Here is a 7,627-nt window from a genome sequence, read left to right on the forward strand (position 1 = left end):
GGCTTGCTTCCCCTGGCTTGCTCAGCCTGCTCTCTTATAGAACCAAGACTACCAGCCCAGAGATGGTCCCACCCACAAGGGACCTTTCCCCCTTGATCACTAATTGAGAAAATGCCTTACAGTTGGATCTCATGGAGGCATTTCCTCAACTGAAGCTCCTTTCTCTGTGGATAACTCCAGCTGTGTCAAGTTGACACAAAACTAGCCAGTACAGAAAAGAAAATTAATTTGGACTTTGGAGAATCTTCCATACCCTGAGGTGTTTGTATTCTGAGGGTTTGATTGTTCATTTTAATCAAGTTAGCTGGATTAGGGTTGGTGAGATGGTTCAGCAGTTAAGAGCACTGACTGCTCTTCAGAAGGTCCTGAGTTCAAATCCCAGCAACCACATGGTGGCTAACAACCATCTGTAATGAGATCTGACACCCTCTTCTGGTGTGTCTAAAGACAGCTACTGTGTACTTACATATAACAAGAAATAAATCTTTGGGCCAGAGAGAGCAGAGGTCCTGAGTTTAATTCTCAGCAACCTCATGATGGCTCACAATCATCTGAACAGCTACAGTGTACTCATATACATAAAATACATAAATAACTCCTTTTTTTTTTTTTCTAGACAGGATTTCTCTATAGCCCTGGCTGTCCTGGAACTCACTTTGTAGACCAGGCTGGCCTTGAACTCAGAAATCCGCCTGCCTCTGTCTCCCAAGTGCTGGGATTAAAGGTGTGTGCCACCACAGGCGGCTTTTTTTTTTTTTTAAGTTAGCTGGATAAGTAAAGTCAGAAGGGCGTAGTGGTAAATATGTTTTCCCAGGGGCAGAGGCAGGTGGATCTCTATGAGTTCAAGGCCAGCCTGGGTATACAGAGTTAGTTCTGGGACAGCCAGGGCTACAGAGGGAAGCCTTGTATGGAAAAACCAAAAACCAAAAAGAAAAGAAAAAAAGAACTACTTTGGAGGTTAGTGAAACTAATGCCAGTGATAGTATTTCCAGAGACAATGAGATCACGAGGGCTCTGGCCTACACATTCACAGTACGATGGTACTACAGAGAGAAATTGTAAGGTTTCAGGGGTGGCACTGCCAAGTATGTCACTGGGGACATGTCCTTGAGAACTATACCTTGCCCTTACTCCACTCTGTGTTTCTTTTCCTTGGATGTCCAACAGCATGGTTTTTTATTAAAGTGGTATTTTAGAAAGAGCTTTTTTTTTTTTTTTTTTTTTTGGTTTTTTGGTTTTTCGAGACAGGGTTTCTGTGTATAGCCCTGGCTGTCCTGGAACTCACTTTGTAGACCAGGNTTTTTGGTTTTTCGAGACAGGGTTTCTGTGTATAGCCCTGGCTGTCCTGGAACTCACTTTGTAGACCAGGCTGGCCTTGAACTCAGAAATCCGCCTGCCTCTGCCTCTGCCTCCCGAGTGCTGGGATTAAAGGCGTGTGCCACCACGCCCGGCTTGGTGAGTTCAACTTCAATACATTCCATCTATAATTGAGATCCACCACCCTCCTCCAACAAGGCCAAACCTCCTAATCCTTCCTAAACAGTTCCACCAACTTGGAGTCAAACATTCAAATCTATGAGGCTACAGGAGCCATTCTCATTTAAACCACCAAGTATGATGCTTTCCAAATTTACTCATGTAATCACAAATGGCAGAACTCCCTTCTTGAAGTGTGCATAGTAAAGTGTGCTTGCTTGCATGATTGATGAAAGCTACCTTGTACTGTGAAATTTTATTTGGTTTCCATTTTTAAAGATAAGAAAAGAAGACTCGAGAGGCAATGGAACTTGCTGAGCATCCCTGGACTTCCTACAGCTACTGGGGTGTCTTGCCACAGCTTGGCTCCCCAAGGAACCCTGAGCCTTCAGAAACAAGCAGTTCACCAGCACAGGACAAACATTTGACAATGGCGGTCCAGTTCTAATAAGCTTACCTGTGTCTCTGCAGTTCCCACTTTCCAGTCTCTCATGGGGATTCTTCCCTTTCAGAGATCTGGGTATCAGTCCCCACTGCAACAACACGAGTTAGTGGCTTAGGACAATAGTCAACTTTTTACAAAGAGGCATCTTCAGAACGGGTGATATTTTGGTTCCCACTCCTAATCCAATCAGCTAGGAAGGGACTAAAAGGTCTCTGGAACCTTCTGAATAGATCCCAGTGTCACCTGGTGGGAGATCAATGAAATCCAGCAGACACTTCCTCCTGAGTGCTGAGGGCCTGGAATTCTGGTGACTGTGTGTCAGGGCATAACACTCACCATCACAGATTCTGAACTCTCCCATCCCATCCCCTGAACCCACCCAGCCCCTCTGCAGATCTTCTGAAACATTCAAGAGTCTGGCTGAGAAGTGCTTTCTCAGTGGTGCCAGCCACTTCAGAAGCCATGACTTGCCTACGGTGAAGAGTGTCATGTTTCTAGTAAAGGGCCACGTATAACAGATCATCTGCAGGATGCAGCAGGAGCCATTGGCTGGCCCAGAAGAGATGCCAACATCTTAATCACTGGTTTTTCTGCCCCTGCCTCCTGATCTCCTGAGTGACTGCAGATAGGTAACTTCTGGAAACCACCAACTAGGCTGTTTTTACTGGCATTTGTATATTATACGACAAGTTTTGTTTTTCAAAATTTCACTATATAGTGAAACTTTGAAAAACATGTATACACACACACACACACACACACACACACACATACATATATGCCAGAGAGATGGCTTTGATTTGATGGCTTATGACCTGGGTCTTTTCGCTGCTCTTCCAGAAGACCTACGTTAGATTACCAGAATAGCACTCACATGAAACTTACAATTGTCTGTAACTCCAGTTCCAGGGAATCTGACACCCTCTTCTTGCCTTTATATGTGTATATATGTATGTCTATGTTCATATATGTCGGTGTTTTCACTGCATATGTGTCTGTACACCATCTGCATGCATGGTCCCTATGTCTGTGAAGGCCAGAAAATGGTGTCAAATTCCCTGAAGATATATCAACTAGGATTTAATTTTCTTGTTTGGTTGTTTGGTTCATTGGTTTTTGGCTTCTCAAGCCAGGGTTTCTCTGTGTAGCCCTGCCTGTCCTGAAACTTACTTTATAAACCAGGCTGACCTCAAACTTGGAAATTCACCTGCCTCTGCCTCCTCCTAAATTCTGGGATTAAAGGTATGCACTACCACTGCTCAGCCCTCAAACAAGACTTAAAATTACTCATTTTAGGGCCTGGAGATATGGCTCAGAAGTTAAGAGCACTTGTTCTTGTAGAGTACCCAAGTTCAGTTCCCATCCATGTTGGGTGGGTCACAAACTCCTTAAACTCCAAGGGACTCAATGACACCCTCTTCCTGCCTCTGAGGGTAATTTCACTCACCTGTGCATGTACACAGACATACACATAAACAGGACACAAATCTTTTTTTGAGATTATTTATTTCAAGAGCTGGAGAAATGGTTCAACTGTTAAGAGCAATGTCTTTTTCTCTTCCAAAGAACCATGGGCTGAGTCCCAGAGCATACATAGCAGCTACATCTGTCTGCAATTCCAGTGTCAGGGGATCTGACACCATCTTCTGGATTCTGCAGTCACTGATACACATGCTGAACAGGCAAACAGCCATACATATATAATAGAAATAAATACAACATTCAAAGAGCAAATACTAAGAAATTATTTATCGTAGGCTTAGATTTTTCGAAACCCGGGGTTCTTAAATGCTTTAACCTCCCTTTAGACCACCTGCTAGAGGTAAGCGAGAAAAATGGTTACTAGGACAAGGATATGGACCTGTTTAGAAGTAGTTCTTTGGGGCAATTCCAATCTTTGTTGTCAAGATTCCAGTCAAAAACATCAAACACAAATCAGTAGCAGCTGCTTGATCCAGAAGAAATCGCATGCGTCCACGGAAGTGGCAGGCAGCAGCCAGAAAACCACGAGATGCTCCCTGGCATGATTCTCTCAATGAAGTCAGGACAAGTGAAGATCAGTGGAGACCAGCAAAGCATTACCGAGGTGTCCCCTTATCGCCTGTGGGGTTATGCTTATATTTTTTTCTAAATGTCACATGCCCTTGTGAGTGTTCACTTCAGCAAAATATATCATGTCCTCTCATAACACAGTTTCCAGAAAAATATTACATGACACAACTGAGTTTCCAAAGAAACCAGAAATTTCTACTTCAATTTATTTAAAAAGTTCTACACTTGGGCTGGTGAGGGGGCTCAGCGGGTAAGAGCACTGACTGCTCTTCCGAAGGTCCTGAGTTCAAATCCCAGCAACCACATGGTGGCTCACAACCACCCGTAGTGAGATCTGATGCTCTCTTCTGACGTGTCTGAAGTCAGCTGCAGTGTACTTATGTATAATAATAAATAAATCTTTGGGGCAGAGTTTGTAGGGACTGAGTGAGTGAGGCAGCCCAGAGAGAGCAGAAGTCCTAAAAATTCAATTCCCTGGAACTCACTCTGTAGACCAGGCTGGCCTCAAACTCAGAAATCCGCCTGCCTCTGCCTCCCGAGTGCTGGGATTAAAGGTGTGCGCCACCACAGGGCTATACAGAGAAACCCTGTTTCCCAAAAAAAAAAAAAAAAAAAAAAAAAAAAATTCAATTCCTATTAACCACACGAAGGCTCACAACCATCTGTACTTTAAAAAAAGTTCTACACCGACGGTCTCAGCTACAGCTACAACCCAGACCCATATCTAGGGCTCTTCCCAGGTTTTTGTTTTTTGTTTGCTTGTTTGTTGTTTTGTTTTTGTTGTTGTTTGCTTTTTCAAAACTGGTTTCTCTTTATAGTCTTGACTCTCCTGGAATGTGCTCTGTAGATAAAGCTGTCCTCAAACTCATAGAGATCCACCTGCCTCTGCCTCCCACGTGCTGGAATGAAAGGTGTTTGGCCACTGCCCCCAGGTTTCCAGTTCTTGATTTTGTAACCATGGTGAATTCCTGGTGTTTCCCGCCCTTGCCTACCTCCCTTCTCTTCCCTCTGCCTGCATTGTACAGTATTGACAGCGACTCAGTTTTGGCTTTCACTTGGGAGAGTGGGGCCTGCACCTGGCCTGGACAACCTAGTGCGGGTGGCACCAGGAGGCAACCCCAGAATGTGGGAGAGCTGGCCCAGCCCCTTTAAGTCTGAAGTGCATGGTAGAGTGGGTCCATGGTTGGACAGCACAGCTGGAGGTGGTTCCGGTGGCATGGGTGCAGCTGAGCCTCCCTAAGGGCATGAGAGTGTTGGGTGGCCTAGCTGAAGCCATGCTGGAGGGCTTGCCCTGGTGGAGTGGACAAGGGAGAGCCCACTGTCCGGCTCAGCTACAACCCAGGTCCAGATCCAGGGCTCTGAGTTGGATCACCCCAAAATCTACATCATCTGTGAACAGTTAGGGACATGTGAAAGGGCCAGTCCTGCTGATCCAAAGCCGCAGGATCTCCATGACACAGGGCAACAACAGGATGACTGGAAGGAGTCCTAGTGAGGAACCAATGTTGCTGATGTCACAGAAGCCAGAGACCTCGAACCAGACCAATGACTCATTGCAATGAACATTTGCAAAGGAAGATGTGTGGACAGAGAGATATACTGTGGTATCATACTGCAGCGTACTACAGCTTCCACGATGGGAAAATTTTGTCAGGAGTCTACAAGGGCAAAGGGCAGATATGAGGGACAGGAAGATGAGCAGGACTGGGGTGCTGATGGGAAACTCACAAAGAATCAATAAAAAGTTAAATTTTATTTTTGCTTTTCAAGAATACATTCATTGACCGGGTAGTAGTGGCACATACCCTTAACCCCAGCGCTTGGGAAACAGGTGCAGATGGATCTATGAGTTCCAGGACAGCCAGGGTTACACAGACAGGGGTGTCTCGAAAACACAAAAGAACAAAAGGAATACATGCCTTGTAAATACAAATGCACTGGTCTTTGCCTACAATGTGATCCTGGGTATTGAGAAGGCCAAAGCAGGAGGGTGGGAGTTTGAAGCTTGAGGGCAGTGTGAAGAACATGTTTCTGAGAAAAAGATATTAGAGGAGAGGAGAGGAGAGGGAATATTTAATTGTATCTTAAATTGTATTATGGTACCATTTAGTATCATTCGCACTTGATAACATCTTGGACCCAGAAGTGGCTCTGTGGGTAAAGTCATTTGCTGTGCAAACATGGCTACCTCAGCTCAGTTCCTAGAACCCACAATGAAGGGGATAATGGCCAACTATCAAAAGTTGTCCTCTGATCTCTACACATGTGCTGTGGCTTGTACCTACCTACCTTCAATACATACACCATACACACATACATACAAACATACGCACACCATACACACATACATACACACCAAAAACAATAAAAGTTTTTAACATTCATATCGTTCTATACTGGATTGAGCCCCTTCATAATCAATCCACATTCTTTTGAATTTGCTCTGCTATATATATAAAATTATATATATAATTATATAAATTGTACATATATATATATATATATAATTGCTTCAACTGAGAGGGGGGAATAGGAATCTCTATTATGTAGCTCTGGCTGCCCTGGAATTTGATTTGTAGACCAGGCTGGCCTTGAGATCACAGAGTTCTTCCTGCCCCTGCCCCTGGTTCTGCCTCTGCCCCTACTCCTGTCCCTGCCCTTGTGTCTGCCTCCCTAGTACTGGGTGTAAAGGTGTGCATAGCCACACCTGGCTATCACTTGTAATTTTTTTTAATGTCATTTAAGAACAGACAAGGCTAAACAGAGAAACTCTGTCATGGGAGGAGGGGAAGGTCAGGGCATGATGACCCACGCCTCTAATTCCAACACTTGGAAGACAGGAGAATTTTAGTGAGCTTGAGGTCAGCCTAAACTCACTGTCTCAAAAAATAAAGAGAGTGGGTATGTAGTGCACACTTTTAATGCCAGGATTTAGGAGGGAGGTTCCAGAGTTTCAGTTTCAGGCCGGCCAAGGCCACAGAGTGAGACCTTGTCTCAAAATGAATAAATTAATCAAATAAAAATAGATATTGAATATCAGGCAGTGGTGCTGTATACCTTTAGTCCCAGCACTTGGCCAAGAGGCAGAGGCAGGCAGATCTCTGAGTTCAAGGCCAGTCTGGTTTACAGGGAGAGTTTCAAGACAGCCAGGGCTACACAGAGAAATCGTGTCTCAAAACAAACAAAATAAAATAAACAAAAACCAAAAAAACTATGTTAGAGAAAAACAGAACAGTTGAACAGTTTAAGCAGGAAGGAATTTACTAGAATATAAATGACAGGATTTTTATGAGAAAATGAAGACAGACTTTTGCCTGGATGACCACTTTGAGTTAGATCACCAATTGGGGAGCTCCTCCATGGGGGAGGATAGATTACTTTCCCCTGTCTCAGGATCCCTTAATTGCAGGTAGTCTTTTGTCTAGAATTAGGGCTCTGAGGGTTTTCTCTTGTCTATAATATCGACATATTATGTTGTCCTGAGAGGCCAAACCTACTCCACATGGGATTGGCCTCCATCTTAAAAGAAAGAAAAGAGGGCTGGAGATATGGCTCCGTGGTTAAGAGCATTGACTGCTCTTCCAGAGGTCCTGAGTTCAATTCCCAGTAACCACATGGTGGCTCATAACCATCAGTAATGGAATTCCGTGCCCT

The sequence above is a fragment of the Mus caroli genome, chromosome 13, assembly GCF_900094665.2.
Source record: "Mus caroli chromosome 13, CAROLI_EIJ_v1.1, whole genome shotgun sequence".
NCBI lineage: Eukaryota > Metazoa > Chordata > Mammalia > Rodentia > Muridae > Mus > Mus caroli.